We start from the raw sequence: 11,455 nt of genomic DNA on the forward strand, positions 1-11,455 counted from the left end.
CAAAAGCACACCTGCCCCCTCCCTGCAGGCCCTGGCCTCGGCTGCCCAGGCAAAACGAGAGACCGCCCGGGCACCAAAGGCGCCAAAAGAGATGCCTACAGCACCCGGTATTCCCAGGCGGTCTCCCATCCAAGTACTAACCGGGCCCGACCCTGCTTAGCTTCCGAGATCAGACGAGATCGGGCGTTCTCAGGGTGGTATGGCCGTAGGCACCCACTGGCCCCTCCGCAGCGCTCTCGAGCACCCGGCACCGGCCTCCCGGCACACGCCGACAACGCACCGGGCACCACCGCCACCTCTCCGCCACACAGGCCCACCCCGCGCCCCCCAAGGCCACAAGCCGCACCCCAAAAGCACACCTGCCCCCTCCCTGCAGGCCCTGGCCTCGGCTGCCCAGGCAAAACGAGAGACCGCCCGGGCACCAAAGGCGCCAAAAGAGATGCCTACAGCACCCGGTATTCCCAGGCGGTCTCCCATCCAAGTACTAACCGGGCCCGACCCTGCTTAGCTTCCGAGATCAGACGAGATCGGGCGTTCTCAGGGTGGTATGGCCGTAGGCACCCACCGGCCCCTCCGCAGCGCTCTCGAGCACCCGGCACCGGCCTCCCGGCACACGCCGACGCCGCACCGGGCACCACCGCCACCTCTCCGCCACACAGGCCCACGCCGGACCCTGCACACGCCGCCCGGGCCACCCCGCGCCCCCCAAGGCCACAAGCCGCACCCCAAAAGCACACCTGCCCCCTCCCTGCAGGCCCTGGCCTCCGCTGCCCAGGCAAAACGAGAGACCGCCCGGGCACCAAAGGCGCCAAAAGAGATGCCTACAGCACCCGGTATTCCCAGGCGGTCTCCCATCCAAGTATCCAAGTACTAACCGGGCCCGACCCTGCTTAGCTTCCGAGATCAGACGAGATCGGGCGTTCTCAGGGTGGTATGGCCGTAGGCACCCACCGGCCCCTCCGCAGCGCTCTCGAGCACCCGGCACCGGCCTCCCGGCACACGCCGACGCCGCACCGGGCACCACCGCCACCTCTCCGCCACACAGGCCCACGCCGGACCCTGCACACGCCGCCCGGGCCACCCCGCGCCCCCCAAGGCCACAAGCCGCACCCCAAAAGCACACCTGCCCCCTCCCTGCAGGCCCTGGCCTCGGCTGCCCAGGCAAAACGAGAGACCGCCCGGGCACCAAAGGCGCCAAAAGAGATGCCTACAGCACCCGGTATTCCCAGGCGGTCTCCCATCCAAGTACTAACCGGGCCCGACCCTGCTTAGCTTCCGAGATCAGACGAGATCGGGCGTTCTCAGGGTGGTATGGCCGTAGGCACCCACCGGCCCCTCCGCAGCGCTCTCGAGCACCCGGCACCGGCCTCCCGGCACACGCCGACGCCGCACCGGGCACCACCGCCACCTCTCCACCACACAGGCCCCCGCCGGACCCTGCACACGCCGCCCGGGCCACCCCGCGCCCCCCAAGGCCACAAGCCGCTCCCCAAAAGCACACCTGCCCCCTCCCTGCAGGCCCTGGCCTCGGCTGCCCAGGCAAAACGAGAGACCGCCCGGGCACCAAAGGCGCCAAAAGAGATGCCTACAGCACCCGGTATTCCCAGGCGGTCTCCCATCCAAGTACTAACCGGGCCCGACCCTGCTTAGCTTCCGAGATCAGACGAGATCGGGCGTTCTCAGGGTGGTATGGCCGTAGGCACCCACCGGCCCCTCCGCAGCGCTCTCGAGCACCCGGCACCGGCCTCCCGGCACACGCCGACGCCGCACCGGGCACCACCGCCACCTCTCCGCCACACAGGCCCACGCCGGACCCTGCACACGCCGCCCGGGCCACCCCGCGCCCCCCAAGGCCACAAGCCGCACCCCAAAAGCACACCTGCCCCCTCCCTGCAGGCCCTGGCCTCGGCTGCCCAGGCAAAACGAGAGACCGCCCTGGCACCAAAGGCGCCAAAAGAGATGCCTACAGCACCCGGTATTCCCAGGCGGTCTCCCATCCAAGTACTAACCGGGCCCGACCCTGCTTAGCTTCCGAGATCAGACGAGATCAGGCGTTCTCAGGGTGGTATGGCCGTAGGCACCCACCGGCCCCTCCGCAGCGCTCTCGAGCACCCGGCACCGGCCTCCCGCCACACGCCGACGCCGCACCGGGCACCACCGCCACCTCTCCGCCACACAGGCCCCCGCCGGACCCTGCACACGCCGCCCGGGCCACCCCGCGCCCCCCAAGGCCACAAGCCGCACCCCAAAAGCACACCTGCCCCCTCCCTGCAGGCCCTGGCCTCGGCTGCCCAGGCAAAACGAGAGACCGCCCGGGCACCAAAGGCGCCAAAAGAGATGCCTACAGCACCCGGTATTCCCAGGCGGTCTCCCATCCAAGTACTAACCGGGCCCGACCCTGCTTAGCTTCCGAGATCAGACGAGATCGGGCGTTCTCAGGGTGGTATGGCCGTAGGCACCCACCGGCCCCTCCGCAGCGCCCTCGAGCACCCGGCACCGGCCTCCCGGCACACGCCGACGCCGCACCGGGCACCACCGCCACCTCTCCGCCACACAGGCCCACGCCGGACCCTGCACACGCCGCCCGGGCCACCCCGCGCCCCCCAAGGCCACAAGCCGCACCCCAAAAGCACACCTGCCCCCTCCCTGCAGGCCCTGGCCTCGGCTGCCCAGGCAAAACGAGAGACCGCCCGGGCACCAAAGGCGCCAAAAGAGATGCCTACAGCACCCGGTATTCCCAGGCGGTCTCCCATCCAAGTACTAACCGGGCCCGACCCTGCTTAGCTTCCGAGATCAGACGAGATCGGGCGTTCTCAGGGTGGTATGGCCGTAGGCACCCACCGGCCCCTCCGCAGCGCTCTCGAGCACCCGGCACCGGCCTCCCGGCACACGCCGACGCCGCACCGGGCACCACCGCCACCTCTCCGCCACACAGGCCCACGCCGGACCCTGCACACGCCGCCCGGGCCACCCCGCGCCCCCCAAGGCCACAAGCCGCACCCCAAAAGCACACCTGCCCCCTCCCTGCAGGCCCTGGCCTCGGCTGCCCAGGCAAAACGAGAGACCGCCCGGGCACCAAAGGCGCCAAAAGAGATGCCTACAGCACCCGGTATTCCCAGGCGGTCTCCCATCCAAGTACTAACCGGGCCCGACCCTGCTTAGCTTCCGAGATCAGACGAGATCGGGCGTTCTCAGGGTGGTATGGCCGTAGGCACCCACCGGCCCCTCCGCAGCGCTCTCGAGCACCCGGCACCGGCCTCCCGGCACACGCCGACGCCGCACCGGGCACCACCGCCACCTCTCCACCACACAGGCCCCCGCCGGACCCTGCACACGCCGCCCGGGCCACCCCGCGCCCCCCAAGGCCACAAGCCGCTCCCCAAAAGCACACCTGCCCCCTCCCTGCAGGCCCTGGCCTCGGCTGCCCAGGCAAAACGAGAGACCGCCCGGGCACCAAAGGCGCCAAAAGAGATGCCTACAGCACCCGGTATTCCCAGGCGGTCTCCCATCCAAGTACTAACCGGGCCCGACCCTGCTTAGCTTCCGAGATCAGACGAGATCGGGCGTTCTCAGGGTGGTATGGCCGTAGGCACCCACCGGCCCCTCCGCAGCGCTCTCGAGCACCCGGCACCGGCCTCCCGGCACACGCCGACGCCGCACCGGGCACCACCGCCACCTCTCCGCCACACAGGCCCACGCCGGACCCTGCACACGCCGCCCGGGCCACCCCGCGCCCCCCAAGGCCACAAGCCGCACCCCAAAAGCACACCTGCCCCCTCCCTGCAGGCCCTGGCCTCGGCTGCCCAGGCAAAACGAGAGACCGCCCTGGCACCAAAGGCGCCAAAAGAGATGCCTACAGCACCCGGTATTCCCAGGCGGTCTCCCATCCAAGTACTAACCGGGCCCGACCCTGCTTAGCTTCCGAGATCAGACGAGATCAGGCGTTCTCAGGGTGGTATGGCCGTAGGCACCCACCGGCCCCTCCGCAGCGCTCTCGAGCACCCGGCACCGGCCTCCCGCCACACGCCGACGCCGCACCGGGCACCACCGCCACCTCTCCGCCACACAGGCCCCCGCCGGACCCTGCACACGCCGCCCGGGCCACCCCGCGCCCCCCAAGGCCACAAGCCGCACCCCAAAAGCACACCTGCCCCCTCCCTGCAGGCCCTGGCCTCGGCTGCCCAGGCAAAACGAGAGACCGCCCGGGCACCAAAGGCGCCAAAAGAGATGCCTACAGCACCCGGTATTCCCAGGCGGTCTCCCATCCAAGTACTAACCGGGCCCGACCCTGCTTAGCTTCCGAGATCAGACGAGATCGGGCGTTCTCAGGGTGGTATGGCCGTAGGCACCCACCGGCCCCTCCGCAGCGCCCTCGAGCACCCGGCACCGGCCTCCCGGCACACGCCGACGCCGCACCGGGCACCACCGCCACCTCTCCGCCACACAGGCCCACGCCGGACCCTGCACACGCCGCCCGGGCCACCCCGCGCCCCCCAAGGCCACAAGCCGCACCCCAAAAGCACACCTGCCCCCTCCCTGCAGGCCCTGGCCTCGGCTGCCCAGGCAAAACGAGAGACCGCCCTGGCACCAAAGGCGCCAAAAGAGATGCCTACAGCACCCGGTATTCCCAGGCGGTCTCCCATCCAAGTACTAACCGGGCCCGACCCTGCTTAGCTTCCGAGATCAGACGAGATCAGGCGTTCTCAGGGTGGTATGGCCGTAGGCACCCACCGGCCCCTCCGCAGCGCTCTCGAGCACCCGGCACCGGCCTCCCGCCACACGCCGACGCCGCACCGGGCACCACCGCCACCTCTCCGCCACACAGGCCCCCGCCGGACCCTGCACACGCCGCCCGGGCCACCCCGCGCCCCCCAAGGCCACAAGCCGCACCCCAAAAGCACACCTGCCCCCTCCCTGCAGGCCCTGGCCTCGGCTGCCCAGGCAAAACGAGAGACCGCCCGGGCACCAAAGGCGCCAAAAGAGATGCCTACAGCACCCGGTATTCCCAGGCGGTCTCCCATCCAAGTACTAACCGGGCCCGACCCTGCTTAGCTTCCGAGATCAGACGAGATCGGGCGTTCTCAGGGTGGTATGGCCGTAGGCACCCACCGGCCCCTCCGCAGCGCCCTCGAGCACCCGGCACCGGCCTCCCGGCACACGCCGACGCCGCACCGGGCACCACCGCCACCTCTCCGCCACACAGGCCCACGCCGGACCCTGCACACGCCGCCCGGGCCACCCCGCGCCCCCCAAGGCCACAAGCCGCACCCCAAAAGCACACCTGCCCCCTCCCTGCAGGCCCTGGCCTCGGCTGCCCAGGCAAAACGAGAGACCGCCCGGGCACCAAAGGCGCCAAAAGAGATGCCTACAGCACCCGGTATTCCCAGGCGGTCTCCCATCCAAGTACTAACCGGGCCCGACCCTGCTTAGCTTCCGAGATCAGACGAGATCGGGCGTTCTCAGGGTGGTATGGCCGTAGGCACCCACCGGCCCCTCCGCAGCGCTCTCGAGCACCCGGCACCGGCCTCCCGGCACACGCCGACGCCGCACCGGGCACCACCGCCACCTCTCCGCCACACAGGCCCACGCCGGACCCTGCACACGCCGCCCGGGCCACCCCGCGCCCCCCAAGGCCACAAGCCGCACCCCAAAAGCACACCTGCCCCCTCCCTGCAGGCCCTGGCCTCGGCTGCCCAGGCAAAACGAGAGACCGCCCGGGCACCAAAGGCGCCAAAAGAGATGCCTACAGCACCCGGTATTCCCAGGCGGTCTCCCATCCAAGTACTAACCGGGCCCGACCCTGCTTAGCTTCCGAGATCAGACGAGATCGGGCGTTCTCAGGGTGGTATGGCCGTAGGCACCCACCGCCCCCTCCGCAGCGCTCTCGAGCACCCGGCACCGGCCTCCCGGCACACGCCGACGCCGCACCGGGCACCACCGCCACCTCTCCGCCACATAGGCCCCCGCCGGACCCTGCACACGCCGCCCGGGCCACCCCGCGCCCCCCAAGGCCACAAGCCGCACCCCAAAAGCACACCTGCCCCCTCCCTGCAGGCCCTGGCCTCGGCTGCCCAGGCAAAACGAGAGACCGCCCGGGCACCAAAGGCGCCAAAAGAGATGCCTACAGCACCCGGTATTCCCAGGCGGTCTCCCATCCAAGTACTAACCGGGCCCGACCCTGCTTAGCTTCCGAGATCAGACGAGATCGGGCGTTCTCAGGGTGGTATGGCCGTAGGCACCCACCGCCCCCTCCGCAGCGCTCTCGAGCACCCGGCACCGGCCTCCCGGCACACGCCGACGCCGCACCGGGCACCACCGCCACCTCTCCGCCACACAGGCCCCCGCCGGACCCTGCACACGCCGCCCGGGCCACCCCGCGCCCCCCAAGGCCACAAGCCGCACCCCAAAAGCACACCTGCCCCCTCCCTGCAGGCCCTGGCCTCGGCTGCCCAGGCAAAACGAGAGACCGCCCGGGCACCAAAGGCGCCAAAAGAGATGCCTACAGCACCCGGTATTCCCAGGCGGTCTCCCATCCAAGTACTAACCGGGCCCGACCCTGCTTAGCTTCCGAGATCAGACGAGATCGGGCGTTCTCAGGGTGGTATGGCCGTAGGCACCCACCGCCCCCTCCGCAGCACTCTCGAGCACCCGGCACCGGCCTCCCGGCACACGCCGACGCCGCACCGGGCACCACCGCCACCTCTCCGCCACACAGGCCCCCGCCGGACCCTGCACACGCCGCCCGGGCCACCCCGCGCCCCCCAAGGCCACAAGCCGCACCCCAAAAGCACACCTGCCCCCTCCCTGCAGGCCCTGGCCTCGGCTGCCCAGGCAAAACGAGAGACCGCCCGGGCACCAAAGGCGCCAAAAGAGATGCCTACAGCACCCGGTATTCCCAGGCGGTCTCCCATCCAAGTACTAACCGGGCCCGACCCTGCTTAGCTTCCGAGATCAGACGAGATCGGGCGTTCTCAGGGTGGTATGGCCGTAGGCACCCACCGCCCCCTCCGCAGCGCTCTCGAGCACCCGGCACCGGCCTCCCGGCACACGCCGACGCCGCACCGGGCACCACCGCCACCTCTCCGCCACACAGGCCCCCGCCGGACCCTGCACACGCCGCCCGGGCCACCCCGCGCCCCCCAAGGCCACAAGCCGCACCCCAAAAGCACACCTGCCCCCTCCCTGCAGGCCCTGGCCTCGGATGCCCAGGCAAAACGAGAGACCGCCCGGGCACCAAAGGCTCCAAAAGAGATGCCTACAGCACCCGGTATTCCCAGGCGGTCTCCCATCCAAGTACTAACCGGGCCCGACCCTGCTTAGCTTCCGAGATCAGACGAGATCGGGCGTTCTCAGGGTGGTATGGCCGTAGGCACCCACCGCCCCCTCCGCAGCGCTCTCGAGCACCCGGCACCGGCCTCCCGGCACACGCCGACGCCGCACCGGGCACCACCGCCACCTCTCCGCCACACAGGCCCCCGCCGGACCCTGCACACGCCGCCCGGGCCACCCCGCGCCCCCCAAGGCCACAAGCCGCACCCCAAAAGCACACCTGCCCCCTCCCTGCAGGCCCTGGCCTCGGATGCCCAGGCAAAACGAGAGACCGCCCGGGCACCAAAGGCGCCAAAAGAGATGCCTACAGCACCCGGTATTCCCAGGCGGTCTCCCATCCAAGTACTAACCGGGCCCGACCCTGCTTAGCTTCCGAGATCAGACGAGATCGGGCGTTCTCAGGGTGGTATGGCCGTAGGCACCCACCGGCCCCTCCGCAGCGCTCTCGAGCACCCGGCACCGGCCTCCCGCCACACGCCGACGCCGCACCGGGCACCACCGCCACCTCTCCGCCACACAGGCCCACGCCGGACCCTGCACACGCCGCCCGGGCCACCCCGCGCCCCTTAAGGCCACAATCCGCACCCCAAAAGCACACCTGCCCCCTCCCTGCAGGCCCTGGCCTCGGCTGCCCAGGCAAAACGAGAGACCGCCCGGGCACCAAAGGCTCCAAAAGAGATGCCTACAGCACCCGGTATTCCCAGGCGGTCTCCCATCCAAGTACTAACCGGGCCCGACCCTGCTTAGCTTCCGAGATCAGACGAGATCGGGCGTTCTCAGGGTGGTATGGCCGTAGGCACCCACCGGCCCCTCCGCAGCGCTCTCGAGCACCCGGCACCGGCCTCCCGGCACACGCCGACGCCGCACCGGGCACCACCGCCACCTCTCCGCCACACAGGCCCACGCCGGACCCTGCACACGCCGCCCGGGGTACCAAAGGCACACGACGTACAAAAGTCATACATGGCACACCAGTTTACGTCTGCTTCCAATCCGCTTCCGAAGGTCCTGCGCGTCCTCGTCCCGGTTTTTCTTTCCGGAAACTATGTGCCGATGAGGCGGCTGAGCGCAGCGTGGTCAGGGGCGGTCTGAGGCGCGAGCGGTCATGGCCGGTCTGGGTTTGGCGGGAACGAGGCCGTGTGTAAAAGGCGATTGTTATTGGACAATGCTGTGTCTGCGATTTCCGATTTGCAGACCCGTTGCCCTCCTCGTGTTGCGATTGGTGGCACTTGAAGTCCTCGGCTGAAATCTCCCTCCCCTGTCCCAGAGTTCCTACCCCAGCACTACAGAATACCCCGTACGTACAAGCCCTATCCCGCCCCCACAGCCCCTATGCCCGCCGTACAGACCCTACCCCGGCTCAAAGTACCTACTCTACCAAGAAGACTTTCCCCGGCCCACTGTCCCTACCTTGGCTAGCAGTCCGTATTCTGGGCTGCAATTCCTCCCCCAGCCCACAGACCGTACCCTGGTCCACAGCCATATTCTGGCCCCGCAGTCCCAATTCCTACCCTACATTCACTAACCCAGCCCTACAGTTACTCTCCCAACCCTACAGTGCTTTCAGCAGCAGTCCCGTAGCCACCATGCCAACGTCACAGTGATTTCGGCTCCAGTTCCACAGGGTTTATTTTACCAGCTCCATCTTTGCATGTTCCCACTGCTCCCAGGTGAAGCTTCTTGTTGTGGAAGGATCTTTAGTTTCACTCCAGAACTGTGAGGTTTCAACTTCGATTTTAGAATCCATATTCAAAACCCAGCCTGAAAAACCTTTTTTCCATTTCTATCCCCAGAGTTGCTATCCCAGTCCTATAGTGATTTCAGATCCATCCCTGAAGTTGCATTCTAGCCCAACAATCCTTGTACCAGCCCTACAGTCCTTATACCACCCTGCAGCCATTTTCTCTTTGTTTCTTCAGTTCTGCTTCAGTTTTGCATCTTTTCACCTCTTCCAGGTGAAGCTGCTCCTGGGTCAGGCCTGGATCTTCTTTTCACATCCAGGTCTCTCGTGCTTCAGCTCCAGCTCTAGAATTCACATTCCAGCTCCAGCCTCTCATGGGTGGGAGTGGTAACTTCAGACAAAGTTAATTTAAGAAACCCTCCCATTGTGCCACAAGGTGCAGAAAAGGATTCCCTTGCTTTTTAAACTCCTTCTCAGAGAGAGGTGCCTGAGGCAGCTGGATTCAGTCCCAGCTCCAGACTTTGCCAACAATTTAAGTTTTACAGCTTCATCCCACAGGTTTTAATGACAGCAAATTAGATATATTTTTATAAGAATGAATTATTTCTTATGATAAATGATTACACAAAAATAACTCAATAAGAATTATTTATAAAAGCTGAAGCTATTATATAACAAGAGAGGATTGTGCATTATATCAAAGCAGTATTAAAGCAATTATATTAAATCTAGCAAAAAGATACCATTACTAGAGACTGATGTAACTCACCCATACCAATGACTGTGGACAAATCTCTTTCTTCTAAACTTTAGGATCATCCTTGGTGAGCATCTCTAAAACCCAGTGCAAGAATTTGCACATACTCCAAGAGGAATATATTAGAAGAACGTCCTATATGGAAACTGGACTGAACTTTTATAGTGTGGAGGAGGTGACCACCAGTGATATGCCTACAGGTCAGTTTAGCAGTTTATCTGCCAAATTTTTGTCTTGTTATGAGCAGGTTGATTTGAGGCTGGTCTGCAAGACTGAGACATTGTGCCAGATTTTTAGCATGATTCAACACCAAATACCAGCACATGATGCCTTTCTCAGCCCATCATTGGTAGCTTGCAGAACAGGGCATTGTTTGAGTTGTTTGACCACATTTCAGGGCTGAACATCCTGTTACACAGCCCCACAGTCCCTATCCCAGCCCCACAGTGATTCTACCCCTAGATGCATGGGATTTATCCAGCCCCAGAGTCTTCATTGCTCCACATCAGTATAGGTCTGGATTCAGCCCCAGGGGCTTCAATATATCCTCTGGCCTTAGCCACAACTCTATAATTTTTACTTTAAAAACATCATTTATCTAGTAATAGAATTTTTAAAAATACAATAAAATAAAAATATGACAATGCAACAGAATAAATAAATCTTAATACAACTAGGATAATGTAAAACTAAGAGAATAAATAATAAATAGAATCAGTAGAAAATGAACCTGGATCTAGACCCAAACTGATGTGGAGCAATGGAAATGGTGAGGCTGGAGGTGGATAAATCCCATGGGGAAGGGGATGGAGCTGGAGCTTGGGGTCTGCAGGAGCTGTCAGGGGAGTTCCAGCCCTCCCAGCAATGGCACCCACACAAGCTGGGAGTGGAGGTCTCAGGGCTGCTCCTGGGGCTTAGAGACAGCCCAGGGGCACCTTTTGGGGTGCAGAACAAGGGACCAAACCACTGTTTCCAGCACCTAATGCTGGCTGAGGGTCCTGTGGGCAGTGGATGCAGGGCAAGGTGTGTGTTGCAGGCTAAGGCTCTTTTGCCCCCACAGTTGGGGCCCCATTGGGATGAGTCTGGCAGCTCCTAGAGATATTTAAGTGATGACAGTTACTGATTCATCACCTTGTCAACAGCACAGGAGCAAAGTGATAGCTAGGAGCAGCTTTTAGCCAGAGGCAGTGGAAAGCTGAGGAGCTGGAACTGAGGCAGTAGAGCTGGTGGTTACACAGAGAATGTAGGGCTTAGGGTGGAACCACTGTGGGGCTAGATAGGGGCTGTGGGGCCAGGATAGGCACTGTAGGGCTGGAGCTGGAATATGGGTTCTAGAGCTGAAGCTGAAATGAAGATCCTGCCTTGACCCAGGAGCAGCTTCACATGGCAGCATCAGGAGGTTGTAAAGCTGAAGCAGAAACATCAGAGCTGATGGAGCTTGTGGGGATGGAACTGGAATCATTGTAGGGCTGAGACAGGACTGTGTGTCTGTGATAGGAATTATGGGGCCAGGATAACAACTGTAGGGGTGGAGCTGGAATATGGGAAGGGAAGGCCATGCAAATCCCTGCTTTACCTTGCTTACTTTTCCCCCTCCCTTGCCCCTTTTCCCCTTTCCTTGCCTCTCCTGCCCCTCCCTCGCGACCTTCTCCCACCCGTAGCCGTAGCCTTGAGCTCTACTTCCACCA

The 11,455-nt window shown here is 64.2% G+C and overlaps 21 non-coding genes and 1 pseudogene across 21 annotated transcripts; all 22 read right to left on the bottom strand.

Moving 5' to 3' along the window:
• Positions 1-92: 92 nt before the first annotated feature.
• On the bottom strand, positions 93-211 carry LOC141730278 (5S ribosomal RNA). The gene has a single exon (XR_012581752.1). It is a non-coding gene; the product is annotated as a 5S ribosomal RNA (ribosomal RNA).
• Positions 212-440: 229 nt separating this feature from the next.
• Positions 441-559, bottom strand: LOC141730279 (5S ribosomal RNA). Its single transcript, XR_012581753.1, has one exon. It is a non-coding gene; the product is annotated as a 5S ribosomal RNA (ribosomal RNA).
• A 259-nt stretch (positions 560-818) lies between these two features.
• Positions 819-945, bottom strand: LOC141730315 (5S ribosomal RNA; annotated as a pseudogene).
• A 259-nt stretch (positions 946-1,204) lies between these two features.
• LOC141730280 (5S ribosomal RNA) lies at positions 1,205-1,323 on the bottom strand. Its single transcript, XR_012581754.1, has one exon. It is a non-coding gene; the product is annotated as a 5S ribosomal RNA (ribosomal RNA).
• A 259-nt stretch (positions 1,324-1,582) lies between these two features.
• Positions 1,583-1,701, bottom strand: LOC141730281 (5S ribosomal RNA). The gene has a single exon (XR_012581755.1). It is a non-coding gene; the product is annotated as a 5S ribosomal RNA (ribosomal RNA).
• A 259-nt stretch (positions 1,702-1,960) lies between these two features.
• Positions 1,961-2,079, bottom strand: LOC141730304 (5S ribosomal RNA). Its single transcript, XR_012581779.1, has one exon. It is a non-coding gene; the product is annotated as a 5S ribosomal RNA (ribosomal RNA).
• Positions 2,080-2,338: 259 nt separating this feature from the next.
• On the bottom strand, positions 2,339-2,457 carry LOC141730282 (5S ribosomal RNA). The gene has a single exon (XR_012581756.1). It is a non-coding gene; the product is annotated as a 5S ribosomal RNA (ribosomal RNA).
• Positions 2,458-2,716: 259 nt separating this feature from the next.
• On the bottom strand, positions 2,717-2,835 carry LOC141730283 (5S ribosomal RNA). The gene has a single exon (XR_012581757.1). It is a non-coding gene; the product is annotated as a 5S ribosomal RNA (ribosomal RNA).
• Positions 2,836-3,094: 259 nt separating this feature from the next.
• LOC141730284 (5S ribosomal RNA) lies at positions 3,095-3,213 on the bottom strand. Its single transcript, XR_012581758.1, has one exon. It is a non-coding gene; the product is annotated as a 5S ribosomal RNA (ribosomal RNA).
• A 259-nt stretch (positions 3,214-3,472) lies between these two features.
• On the bottom strand, positions 3,473-3,591 carry LOC141730285 (5S ribosomal RNA). The gene has a single exon (XR_012581759.1). It is a non-coding gene; the product is annotated as a 5S ribosomal RNA (ribosomal RNA).
• A 259-nt stretch (positions 3,592-3,850) lies between these two features.
• LOC141730305 (5S ribosomal RNA) lies at positions 3,851-3,969 on the bottom strand. Its single transcript, XR_012581780.1, has one exon. It is a non-coding gene; the product is annotated as a 5S ribosomal RNA (ribosomal RNA).
• A 259-nt stretch (positions 3,970-4,228) lies between these two features.
• On the bottom strand, positions 4,229-4,347 carry LOC141730286 (5S ribosomal RNA). The gene has a single exon (XR_012581760.1). It is a non-coding gene; the product is annotated as a 5S ribosomal RNA (ribosomal RNA).
• A 259-nt stretch (positions 4,348-4,606) lies between these two features.
• On the bottom strand, positions 4,607-4,725 carry LOC141730306 (5S ribosomal RNA). The gene has a single exon (XR_012581781.1). It is a non-coding gene; the product is annotated as a 5S ribosomal RNA (ribosomal RNA).
• A 259-nt stretch (positions 4,726-4,984) lies between these two features.
• LOC141730288 (5S ribosomal RNA) lies at positions 4,985-5,103 on the bottom strand. The gene has a single exon (XR_012581763.1). It is a non-coding gene; the product is annotated as a 5S ribosomal RNA (ribosomal RNA).
• A 259-nt stretch (positions 5,104-5,362) lies between these two features.
• LOC141730289 (5S ribosomal RNA) lies at positions 5,363-5,481 on the bottom strand. Its single transcript, XR_012581764.1, has one exon. It is a non-coding gene; the product is annotated as a 5S ribosomal RNA (ribosomal RNA).
• Positions 5,482-5,740: 259 nt separating this feature from the next.
• On the bottom strand, positions 5,741-5,859 carry LOC141730290 (5S ribosomal RNA). Its single transcript, XR_012581765.1, has one exon. It is a non-coding gene; the product is annotated as a 5S ribosomal RNA (ribosomal RNA).
• Positions 5,860-6,118: 259 nt separating this feature from the next.
• Positions 6,119-6,237, bottom strand: LOC141730291 (5S ribosomal RNA). The gene has a single exon (XR_012581766.1). It is a non-coding gene; the product is annotated as a 5S ribosomal RNA (ribosomal RNA).
• Positions 6,238-6,496: 259 nt separating this feature from the next.
• LOC141730292 (5S ribosomal RNA) lies at positions 6,497-6,615 on the bottom strand. The gene has a single exon (XR_012581767.1). It is a non-coding gene; the product is annotated as a 5S ribosomal RNA (ribosomal RNA).
• A 259-nt stretch (positions 6,616-6,874) lies between these two features.
• LOC141730293 (5S ribosomal RNA) lies at positions 6,875-6,993 on the bottom strand. The gene has a single exon (XR_012581768.1). It is a non-coding gene; the product is annotated as a 5S ribosomal RNA (ribosomal RNA).
• A 259-nt stretch (positions 6,994-7,252) lies between these two features.
• Positions 7,253-7,371, bottom strand: LOC141730294 (5S ribosomal RNA). Its single transcript, XR_012581769.1, has one exon. It is a non-coding gene; the product is annotated as a 5S ribosomal RNA (ribosomal RNA).
• Positions 7,372-7,630: 259 nt separating this feature from the next.
• Positions 7,631-7,749, bottom strand: LOC141730295 (5S ribosomal RNA). The gene has a single exon (XR_012581770.1). It is a non-coding gene; the product is annotated as a 5S ribosomal RNA (ribosomal RNA).
• A 259-nt stretch (positions 7,750-8,008) lies between these two features.
• LOC141730296 (5S ribosomal RNA) lies at positions 8,009-8,127 on the bottom strand. Its single transcript, XR_012581771.1, has one exon. It is a non-coding gene; the product is annotated as a 5S ribosomal RNA (ribosomal RNA).
• Positions 8,128-11,455: the final 3,328 nt, after the last annotated feature.

This window comes from Zonotrichia albicollis, chromosome 9, assembly GCF_047830755.1.
Source record: "Zonotrichia albicollis isolate bZonAlb1 chromosome 9, bZonAlb1.hap1, whole genome shotgun sequence".
Lineage (NCBI taxonomy): Eukaryota > Metazoa > Chordata > Aves > Passeriformes > Passerellidae > Zonotrichia > Zonotrichia albicollis.